General features: G+C 42.1%; 1 protein-coding gene across 1 annotated transcript in view; it reads left to right on the forward strand.

Annotated features, from left to right (window-relative positions):
• LOC135092740 (lateral signaling target protein 2 homolog) overlaps nt 1–12,500 on the forward strand; it is a 36,461-nt gene that overhangs the window by 902 nt on the left and 23,059 nt on the right. The gene's annotated exons all lie outside the window — the stretch shown is intronic.

A 12,500-nucleotide genomic window follows, 5' to 3' on the forward strand; every position in this document is an offset into this window, starting at 1 on the left:
AGTCAATACATACGTAATTCACAACGATTTTTTATTTTTATATATTTTTTTGAAGTAAGTGTTCATGTTTAACTCTTTGACTGTCATTTGGTACACCTTTCACTAATCACTAATCACTCCGAGACACCTTTTCTTGTTCTGCAGTCACATCCAGTCTTTAAACTAGGGAGAAATTGCAAAATGTATTCTTTTTTCATCCCCAACTTACTTGTAGATGCCTGTAAAGACCATTGCTTCTGCTTCTGCTGCTGCTAACTGTTTCGTGTCGCAATGAAGGCGTTAATTCGACTTCTTTCATTATATTCCCGAAATTTGATGAAGGAAGATCTGGTGAAGCAATACATACAGAACAAAAAGTAACGGGTTCAAGCTTGAAAAAATAAATAAATAAATAAAAAAGAGATAGGAAGGAACTGGTTCTTAAATAGAGCGGTGGATGAATGGAACGGACTCAGTAATCAGGTTGTTGGTGCTGAGTCATTAAGGAGCAAGAGGACAAGACACAATTAAAGGTAGTGATGATAGATGGAAATAAGCCATAGGTAAGCTACATACAGGGACTGCCACGTGTAGTCCTGACGGCTTTTTACAGCTTCCTTTATTTTCTTAAGCTCTTATCTCGATTTACAAAAAGTATTCGTTAAAGTCATACACGTATCTCGATTTGCACAAGATCTTAGGTAGTCATGTGCGTATTTTGAGCTTCATCTGGCCTTCAGTAAGGTCGTACACATATCTTGATTTGCAAAGGGTATTTAAGCAGCGCACACGTGACAGGTCAGTGAGTCAAGCAGGTCTGACATCACTGGCAGTTGCAATATTGGTACACGACTGGGTTGAGAGAGAGAGAGAGAGAGAGAGAGAGAGAGAGAGAGAGAGAGAGAGAGAGAGAGAGAGAGAGAGAGAGAGAGAGAGAGAGAGAGAGAGAGAGAGAGAGAGAGAGAGAGAGAGAGAGGATCCAAAATGGCGTTTTATCTCCATGACTTGATGGAAATAATGGCGTGCTTCAGGGCACAGTGCTTGGTGCTCCCCGTTCCTGATGCTTGTTACTGCCGCCATTTTCATTCATCCACCTTCTTCATTTTTTTCTTCCTTGTTTATTTTTTTCCTACCTTCTTCATTCATCTGTCTTCTCCATTTCTCCTTCTTCCTTATTTTGCTTTTCATTCATCTGTCTTGTCCATTTTTTTCTTTCTTCCTTATTTTCTTCTTCTATCACTTTCATTCACGTGTCTTCTTCACTTCTCCTTTCTTTTTCCTTATTTTGTTCCTTCTTTTACCTGTGTTCTCCACTTCTTCTTTCTTCCTCATTTTTTTCTTCTTTCCTTCTGTTTCTTCTTTTCTCGTTCCGTCTTTAGGTAATGTAGTATTAACTGTAGAGTCACCAGTGTCAACATTTGCCAGTGACACGAAAAACAAAGAAAGAATAAGAAGGAAAAGAACAAAAAGACAAAGAAAACAACAACAACAACAACAGTAAAATAACTACAACACAGGACAAAAACCCTTAGATTCAGTCAAACTCCTTGGGTCGCCGAGAGAGAGAGAGAGAGGGAGGGAAATTCTAGTCTATGTATGGCCAGTATTCTGAAACGCTCTGCTCTAACCACAGCTATTTTCAAAGAATACGGAGATGATAAACCGGCTTTTCAAATTGTTTCTCCTATTAATAATGGAGAAATATTGTTAATCTGTCATTAGAGCCGTAGAAACACCCTTAGAAACTCGTATGGCTTAAACTAGAGATTTTAAAGTAGTCGGGATGTTGGCAGAAGTGTTTCAGAATATGGCTCTATAAATGCACGAGTGGGAAGAAAAATATTGTTTATAAATGCAGGAGAGGGAAGGAAGCTCTTGTCTATAAATGCACGAGTGGGAATGAGAATCTTGTCTATAAATGCACGAGTGGGAAGGAGAATCTTGTCTATAAATGCAGAAGAGGGAGGGAAAATCTCGTCTATAAATGCAAGGTAGTTTCCATCAGAGTCTATAACTACCACGGCCAGTATTCAGTGACTAACAGGTAACTTTCCGCGGTGAGTGAGGAAACGGTCTCTGAATCCTGATCCCCGTGATGTGAAGCCGAGCCAACGCTGACCACACGAGCAAACACTGCTGGTAAATCAATTGACTTTATCAGACGTGCATTGGGGGAAGAATCAGAGCTGGTCTTGTGAAGGCTTTGCAGTTCGGCTTTGCAGTTCAGTACCTGTCCTGAGTGCCGTGTCATTCTAGTTCCCGTATTGCAAATACACTGGGAAGCTGGGAAGATTACAACTCAGAGTAACCAAAGCGACGCCTGGGCTGTGGAATGTTCCATGTGAAGAAAGGCTTTAATTTAATGTATGCAGCGTGTGGAGAGGAAGAGCGCGAGGCGACCTGACACGAGAGGTTACAGTGTTTCAAGCGGTGGACAACACTGAGGCGGCGATTACTTCAGAGACCGTCCATCAGACACAACACAAGACAGTCTCCAGATGGCTGGCCAAACACTCGCACCACACCAAGCCAAACACTTCTGCCTCACTCGCGCCAGTAACGTGTGGCGCTGTCTGCCTCCTGCAGGGAACGCCAGTCACGGCCTTCAGGAACAGACTGACAGGTTCCAGGACGACTTACACGGCTGAGGTACTCTCTCTCTCTTTCTGTCTGTCACGCAAAGTACAGCTGACATTCCCTCATTCCCCCCATCAAGTGTTGCCTGACGGCGGTGTTGCTGGTGGCGTCGAGAACACAACAGTGTCATTACAAGAACAGAATGACAAGTTTTCCGCCGCCAGGTCACAACGGATGCACTGTCGCTGTCACGGCAGAGTACAGTTGACATTCCCTCAGTGTCCCCATCAGGTGTTGCCTGGCGGAGGTGTCACTGTGCAGCGCCGCACACACGCACCAACACACCCACCTCTCGTCTCACCTGTAATTTTTTACTTTCTCTGCTTTATTCTTCATTTTCTCTTCTTTCTCCTCCACAAATTATTTTCCTCATTACATCTGTGCTTAGTCTCCACACCATCACCACACTTCCTTCTCCTCCTCCTTTTCCAAGTAAGTGAAATTTGGGAAGCAAAAGACGTAGATTTTCCAACTTAATTATTAACACTGTCTTCCTCCTCCTCATTCTCTTCCTTATTCGTCCGTGTCTTGCTTTTGCTTCTGGTCTTTTTTTTTTCCCTTATTCGTTATTCTTCTTCGCCTTTCTTGCTCCACATTCCCCTCATCCCTGTCCTTGTAATCCTTGTTTCTTCTTTTTATTTTCATCCTTTCCTTTTTTTCTTATTATTATCATTGATCGTGATTGCTTCTGATCATTGCTCTTGTTCTTATTATTACTATTGTTATCATTCTTTCTATTCAACCTTCTTCTCCTCCCATTCTACTATTATTGATTTTACTATTACAACAACAATAACAACAACAACAACAACAACAACAACAACAACAACAACAACAACAACTACTACTACTACTACTAATAACAAAAATTACTAAAAGAGTATGTTCATATTTTGAGAGAGAGAGAGAGAGAGAGAGAGAGAGAGAGAGAGAGAGAGAGAGAGAGAGAGAGAGAGAGAGAGAGAGAGAGAGAGAGAGAGAGAGAGAGAGACCTAAAAACTGGATCAAACTATCAATTATAACTGTGTGTGTGTGTGTGTGTGTGTGTGTGTGTGTGTGTGTGTGTGTGTGTGTGTGTGTGTGTGTGTGCATTAGAAGCCATTACCCAAAAAACAGCATTAAGTGAATTAGAGAACCCGTATTGAAACCATTAAACCCTAGATGACTCCCCCCCCCCCCCCCTCTCTCTCTCTCTCTCTCTCTCTCTCTCTCTCTCTCTCTCTCTCTCTCTCTCTCTCTCTCTCTGTCTCTCTCTCTCATTATCTCCCCTTCCATTTCCTTTATCTCACCTAATTTCCACCATTATTCTCCTCCTTTATTTCTCTCTCCCTCTCTTTACTTTCATTATTTTCATCTTTTCTTATCTGTATTTTTCCAGCCTTTTGTTTTTTTTGTTTTTTTCTCTTTCTTTTTTTTATCTAATCTCTCTCTCTCTCTCTCTCTCTCTCTCTCTCTCTCTCTCTCTCTCTCTCTCTCTCTCTCTCTCTCTCTCTCTCTCTCTCTGTCATTTCCCTCACAATTCCTCCTCCTCCTCCTTCCTTCACATTAATTCTTCTATTCCACCCACGCGTTCTCCTCCTCCTCCTCTTTCTCCTCCTCCTACTACTCCTCCTCCTCCTCCTCCTCCTTTCCTTTATCATATCTGCCTTCGCCTTTAATTTTTTTTACCACCACGTCCTCCTCCTCCTCCTCTTCCTCTTCCTCCTCCCCCTGCTCCTCCTCCTCCTCCTCCTCTTCCTCCTCTTCCTCTTGCTCTTTTTCACTCCTTCACTTTTATAGCTATACTTCCACTTCCTCCTCCTCCTCCTCCTCCTCCTCTTCATTTCCGCGGAATATGGAAGAGGGTTAAAAAATCATGCCTATACTGTGAACTGGATTCTTGAAGGAGGAGGAGGAGGAGGAGGAGGAGGAGGAGGAGGAGGAGGAGGAGGAGGAGGAGGAGGAGGAAGGGAGTAAAAGTGTCCGCAATGACCTAACTTGTGGAGGAAGGAAGGAAGGAAGGAAGGAAGGAAGGAAGGAAGGAAGGAAGGAAGGAAGGAAGGAAGGAAGGAGGGAGGGAGGGAGGAAGGGAGGGAGGGAAGGAGGGAGGGGAAGGAATAAAGGAAAGAATGAATGAAGGAATGAATGAATGAAGGAAGGAAGGAAGTTTTGACCATGGAATCCAAATCTCGTGCTCAATTCTCTCTCTCTCTCTCTCTCTCTCTCTCTCTCTCTCTCTCTCTCTCTCTCTCTCTCTCTCTCTCTCTCAGACATACCGCGGAAGTTATAAGTGATCCACTCTAATCAAATGGAGCAGAGAGAGAGAGAGAGAGAGAGAGAGAGAGAGAGAGAGAGAGAGAGAGAGAGAGAGAGAGAGAGAGAGAGAGAGAGAGAGAGAGAGAGAGAGAGAGAGAGAGAGAGAGAGAGCTTAGTGGAGTGGAAGAATTGAATGAAGGGGAAAAGGTGTTTGAGTGTCGTGGTGGTGGTGGTGGTGGTGGTGGTGGTGGTGGTGGTGGTGGTGGTGGTGGTGGTGGTGTTGCTGCTGCTGCTGGAAGTAGTAGTAGTAGTAGTAGTAGTAGTAACTGCAGTGATACCACCACCACCACCACCACCACCACCACCACCACCACCACCACTACCACCACCACCACCATCACCACTGCCATCACTACATTTAAAAGCAAACATCCAACACACACACACACACACACACACACACACACACACACACACACCACTTCCCTCCCCCTTCACGTACCCCCTTCACACACACCCACCCCTTCACACCCACAGCCCCTTCGCCCCTCCTCCCCCCCAGTGGCCGAGAGTTCATTTTAATCACACACACAATATGAGGCCCCTGGTCAGTCCACCCGGGGGAAATCTGGCACCACCTAGCGGGAGGAAAGGAAACCAAATAAACACGGGGAGGAATAAGGTGACGAAAGTAATGAAAGGAGGAAGGAAAAAGAAGTGAGAGGTGCGCACTCAGTAAATAAAAAAAAAAAAAAGAAAAAGAAAAGAAAAAAATATAAAAAAAAGAAGGGTAACTGCTACACAGAACTTGGTATAGAAGAAAAGTAAACAAATGTAAAGGAAATAAGGTGAGGTAATAAAAGCGAGAGGAAAAGAAGAAAAAAGAGAAGTAAGAGATGCGCAATGGGTACGAAAATAAAAAGGAAAGAAAAAAAGATAAGAAAAATAATTGGTAAGCTGAAGTTGATGTAGAAGAAAGGTATTTAAAGGCAATAAGGTGAGGTAATGAAACGGAGGGGGGAAAAAGAAGTGACAGATGCGCATTGGGTACGGAAACAAAAGACGTAAAGAAAAGAAGATAAAAAAGGTAACTGCTACACAAAACCTGATATAGAAGAAGTAAAGGAAATAATGGTAATGAAAGGGAGAGGAAAAAGAAGTGAGAGATGTGCACTGGCTGAGAGAAATAAACAAAAAAGACGACAAAAAAAAAAGAGAAACAGAAAATATTGTTGAGCTTGACATGAAGGAAAGGGAAGTAAAATAACGAAAGGCGAGAAAAAGAAAAGTGAGGGAAACGCATTGGGAACGGAACACAAAAATAAACACGATAAAGATGAATAAGGATAACAGACGATAATGATGAATAAGGATAACAAAAGAAAACAACAAAAAAAAACAAGAAAAGAAGATGAATGAGATGGTAGAGATTATTGTACTTGATAAGGTGACACCAGCAACAAAAAGGGAAGGAAAAACGATACAAAACAAAAACAAACAATAAAAAAAGAAAAATGAAAGACAAAAAAGGATTATTGGACTTGATATAGAGGAAAAAGAAGGAAAATAAGAGAGAGAGAGAGAGAGAGAGAGAGAGAGAGAGAGAGAGAGAGAGAGAGAGAGAGAGAGAGAGAGAGAGAGAGAGAGAGAGAGAGAGAGGTTTATAACACTCATAGGCTGCATTTTTTTTTTCCAAGGAGTGGTTGACAATTATGAGGCACAAGAAGGGTGAGTGACAAGCCCCGTGTGTGTGTGTGTGTGTGTGTGTGTGTGTGTTAGGAAGGAGAATATGTGTCATGTAAGGAGTAAATTTAACCCTTTGACAGCCACTTGGTACACCTTTCCCTAATCACCAATCACTCTGAGACGCCCTTCCTTGTTCTGCAGCCACGTCCAACCTTTGAACTGGGAAGCAATTGCAAAACGTATTCTCTTTTCCTCGCTAACTTTTCTTTTCTAAATTGACGCATTGCTTGTGGTGCTGCTAACTGTTTCGTGTCGCAGTGAAAAAGGTTAAATTGAGATGAAAATATTAGACGATGTATTGTTAGTATGTTACAGACAATTTGCGCTTGATGGGTTTGAGATGTCTTTGTTTTACTGTACATCTACCGCCTACTTAACAATTACTTAACAATTAATGGAAACACAGAATAAGAGAAGAGGGTCATGCGCACTGAGAACGAAAACACAAGAAAAACAACATGAATGAAATACAGGAAAGATTGTTGTGGTTGGTGTGAAGGAAAGGGAAAGAAAGTAAGGGGACAAGAGTAATGGAAGGACAGGAAAAAAAAAAGAGATGTATATTTACGAAAAACAAAAACTAAACAAAAAAAAAATGAAAAAGATTATCGTACTTCATGTTGAAGAAAACGAAAGAAAATAAGATGACATTAGTAAAGACAAGGGGAAAAAAACGAAGAAAACAATAAAATACAAGGAAAAAAAAGCAGATAAATGCGATGCAGAACATATTATTGTACTTGATAATTATGAAGGAAAGCGAAAGACGGAGGGAAGAACACGAAGAAAACAAGAAAAAAAACAAGAAAACAAGATAAATGATACATAAACGTTATTGTACTTGATTTGATGCAAAAAAAGAAAAAAAAAGAATAAAAGGAAATATAGACAGAAGAGGAAGATTTTAAGATAAGGAGGTGAAGGAAAAGAAAGGAATGGACTTAGGTAATACACGGAAAATGAAAGAGATGGAAAGGAGGAAAAGATAATCCTGGCTTTTAGAGAGAGAGAGAGAGAGAGAGAGAGAGAGAGAGAGAGAGAGAGAGAGAGAGAGAGAGAGAGAGAGAGAGAGAGAGAGAGAGAGAGAGAGATTTGGAATTCGTGATGGACTGAAAAAAATAATTAAAGAGAAAAGTGGAGAAAATACAAGACAATGATGAAATATAACTACTATTATTATTATTATTATTGATTTCTATTATTATTATTATCATTATTATTATTATCATTATCATTATTATTATTATTATTATTATTATTATTATTATTATTATTATTATTATTATTATTATTATTATTATTATTATTGTTTGTAATTTGTGGGTGTCAAAGGAAATGTTATCTTAATTCCGAAGCTGACAGGTGTTTTCCTGTTAATTAAGACCCGTCAGGTAGAGAGAGAGAGAGAGAGAGAGAGAGAGAGAGAGAGAGAGAGAGAGAGAGAGAGAGAGAGAGAGAGAGAGAGAGAGAGAGAGAGAGAGAGAGAGAGAGACCAAATAAACAAACTCTCTCTCTCTCTCTCTCTCTCTCTCTCTCTCTCTCTCTCTCTCTCTCTCTCTCACTAATAATAACAATACAAAGATGATAAGTCAATGTATTACTAATATTACAACAACAACTATTACTACAACTATCACTACAATTGGTACAACAACAACAACAACAACAACAACAACAACAACAACAACAACAACAACAACAACAACAACAACAACAACAACAACAACAACAACAACAACAACAACAACAACAACAACAACAACTACTACTACTACTACTACTACTACTACTACTACTACTACTACTACTACTACTACTACTACTACTACTATTACAAACACCACCACTAAAACCACAAGAACACATCAGTAACTATAAAATCTACAAAGAATCATAACACACACACACACACACACACACACACACACACACACACACACACACACACACACACACACACACACACACACTCTTAGACGTATCAACGGAAAAAAAAAACGAAATATCACGAAAACAGGATAGAGAAAAAAAAGTAAAAAAAGAATAGTAATAAGTACGTACATGACGAATCGGAATAAATAAGAAAGTACAACAATTTGTGAAAACAGTACGATAGATAACAACAGAAGGCTTTGATCTATATCATGTACCCGAGAACTTTAAGCAGAGAGAGAGAGAGAGAGAGAGAGAGAGAGAGAGAGAGAGAGAGAGAGAGAGAGAGAGAGAGAGAGAGAGAATTGGAACCATCGTACCACTGGCATCTCACCAGAGTTGCCAAATTCTGCTTAGGAAGAGAGAGGGAGAGAGGGAGAGGGAGAGGGCCAAGTTTCATTCATAGAGTGCTAGGACCCGCCCCCTCTCTCTCTCTCTCTCTCTCTCTCTCTCTCTCTCTCTCTCTCTCTCTCTCTCTCTCTCTCTCTCTCTCTCTCTCTCTCTCGATCCAGCAAAATGGCACAGAACAAAAATGCAATGATACAACTTAAGCGTTTTGAGGATGATTAGAATGTGATCTCTCTCTCTCTCTCTCTCTCTCTCTCTCTCTCTCTCTCTCTCTCTCTCTCTCTCTCTCTCTCTCTCTCTGTGTGTGTGTGTGTGTGTGTGTGTTTCAGAGAGAGAGAGAGAGAGAGAGAGAGAGAGAGAGAGAGAGAGAGAGAGAGAGAGAGAGAGAGAGAGAGAGAGAGAGAGAGAGAGAGAGAGAGAGAGAGAGACTGGTTGAATGACACTCTCTCTCTCTCTCTCTCTCTCTCTAAAATACTGGTAAGTAGTCAATACCACCACCACCACCACCACCACCACCACGACTACCACCACCACCACCACCCTATCCACATTTCCTACCAATATCACATCCACACCTCCCACCAGAACGATCCACTTACTAGAATTTCATCCACTTTTTCAATCCACCACCACCACCACCACCACCACCACCACTACCACAACTACCAGCACTAGCACACCCACAAGTCCACTTCAATATCCACCGCTGCACATTACCAGAATATGCCTCCACTAAAACTCCACCGAAGTCACTCCCTCTCTCACTCCATTCACGCTCTCCACCTGCTCCACATAACTGATCCATAAAATATCACCCACTCCACTTTAAGTCATTATTCTTCCACCTTACACCTCCACTAACCTAACCCTATCTAACCTAACCTAACCTAACGTAACCTAACCCAACCTAATGTAACCTAACCTAACCTGACCTAACCTAATGTAACCTAACCAACCTAACCTAACCTAATATGACCAAGCCTCAACTGACGTATCTTAACCTAATCTAGTTTAACCTAACCTAACCCAACGTAACTCTGATATGACCTAACCTAACCGAACACAACCTTATCTGGCCAAACCTCACCTCACCTAACCTATTCTACCATATCCTAACGTAACCTAATTTGACCAAACCAAAATTAAACTGACTTAACCTAACTAAACCTGACCTAACCTATCCTAATCTAACCTGACCTAACTTTACATAATATAATCCATCCTATATGCTATCCTAATCTAACCCAACCTGACCTGACCTGACTTGACCTGACCTGACGGAAATATAAGCTATCTTTTATGCTAACCTGACCTCCCCTAGCCAAACCTAACTTAACCAAACCAAATCTAACCAAATCTAACCATACAGAGATGAACAGACAGACAGACAGACAGACAGACAGACAGACAGACAGACAGACAGGTAGACAGACAGATAAGAAGACAGACAGACAGACAGACACACCAAATCACACCACAGTAAACTTGACCTAATCACCTACACAAACTAATTCACCACCATCCCATCCACTCCTCATCCACACACAATCCACCCACTTCCACATAAGTATGCACACCTTAATTCCTCCACCAGGTATAACAAAAATAGTACAAATGGATGAGGAAAATAATTAATGACAAAAGTGTGTGTGTATAATTTTGTGAGTGGGTGGTCTCTCTCTCTCTCTCTCTCTCTCTCTCTCTCTCTCTCTCTCTCTCTCTCTCTCTCTCTCTCTCTCACTCGTATCTATATTTAGCCCGCCTAAGAGAGAGAGAGAGAGAGAGAGAGAGAGAGAGAGAGAGAGAGAGAGAGAGAGAGAGAGAGAGAGAGAGAGAGAGAGAGAGAGAGAGAGAGAGAGAGAGAGAGAGGGGTGGGCGGGGCAGAGTGTTAATGGATCTACAAGTGGAGCATTTGAGACAGAAAGACAGACAGACAGAGCAGATAGACAGACAAACAGACAGCCAGACATATAGCAGATAGGCAGACAGACAGCTAGACAAATAGAAAGTAGATTGAATGACAGACAGACAGACAGACAGACAGATGGGCAGACAAAGACAGACAGACAGACAGACAGACAGACAAACAGACAAACACACACACACACACAACAGACAGACAGTGACATACATAGACAGGCACACAAACAGACAGCTAAGCAAACATAGAGTAGATAGACAGACGGACTGACACACATACATACACAGACAGATGGACAGACAGACAGACAGACAGACAGACAGATACAGACAGATGGAGACATAGATAAACAGAGACAGACAGACAGACAGACAGACAGACAGACAGACAGACGGATTGATGAAACAGATACGACAGATCAATAGAAGAGAACAAACAGTATAATTGAGAGAGAGAGAGAGAGAGAGAGAGAGAGAGAGAGAGAGAGAGAGAGAGAGAGAGAGAGAGAGAGAGAGAGAGAGAGAGAGAGAGAGAGAGAGAGAGAGAGAGAGAGAGATTCGTAAGTCTAAACATAGCTTCCAAACGTGACGTCAATACCCACCCACGCAACCAATCAGGAACGTCCCTCTAAGCCGCGGACCAATGAGCGGCCGCCTCTCATCCCGCCCAGCCAATGAGCGGCCGCCTGCCCCGTGACGCGAACCTATATAAGGGAGTCAGCTGGCCTTAAGAGCTCAGAGTGTCATGCGCGGTCGAGGGGGATGCACTGCGGTCCCTGATGACATAGGGGGAGGGGAGTGGGAGGGAATTAAAGTGAGAGATAACGATGTGGGAAAATATTAAAGATAAAGTGAGAGAAAAAGATCTTAATTCGATTTGAAGGAGTGGGGAGTGTGGGCAGCATTAGAGATAGTGAGAGAGAGAGAGAGAGAGACTGCTTTTCTTTTCGCAATTTCACTTTTAATTCTCTCTCTCTCTCTCTCTCTCTCTCTCTCTCTCTCTCTCTCTACATCAACACAAAATATGTTACACAGAAACTTTATAATGCTAATAATTTTTACTAAACCCCCTACTCCTCCTCCTCCTCCTCCTCCTCCTCCTCCTCCTCCACCTCCCTTTCAGATATAATTCCCTCCACACGGAGAGATGGAGGGAGGTAGAGTTGTTTTATGTGAGAGAGAGAGAGAGAGAGAGAGAGAGAGAGAGAGAGAGAGAGAGAGAGAGAGAGAGAGAGAGAGAGAGAGAGAGAGAGAGAGAGAGAGAGAGAGAGAGAGAGAGAGAGGGGGGATAGTACATATGAAGACTTATCCCCACCAACCCACCACCCACGCAAGCCTGAGAGAAAGAAAAGAATAAAAATAAAAAAAGAATAAATAAAGAATAAAGATGACAGGAACGAGAGGCAAAGAAAGACGAAGAGGAGGAAGGAAAGAGAAGATAAAAGAAGAAACAGCAATAAAAACAAGACACAAGTGAATAAGAAAGGAAAGCAGAGGAGGAGGAGGAGGAGGAGGAGGAGGAGGAGGAGGAGGAGGAGGAGGAGGAGGAGGAGGAGGAGGAGGAGGAGGAGGAGGAGGAGGAGGAGGGGGGGAAGATATTGACAATTGCCAATGCCCTCCTCCTCTTCCTCTTCCTCCTCCTCCTCCTCTCCTTTGCCTTTGAACCGAAACATTTAGATTTTCCAGCATAATTATAATTACAC

Source organism: Scylla paramamosain, chromosome 40, assembly GCF_035594125.1.
Source record: "Scylla paramamosain isolate STU-SP2022 chromosome 40, ASM3559412v1, whole genome shotgun sequence".
Classification (NCBI taxonomy): Eukaryota; Metazoa; Arthropoda; class Malacostraca; order Decapoda; family Portunidae; genus Scylla; species Scylla paramamosain.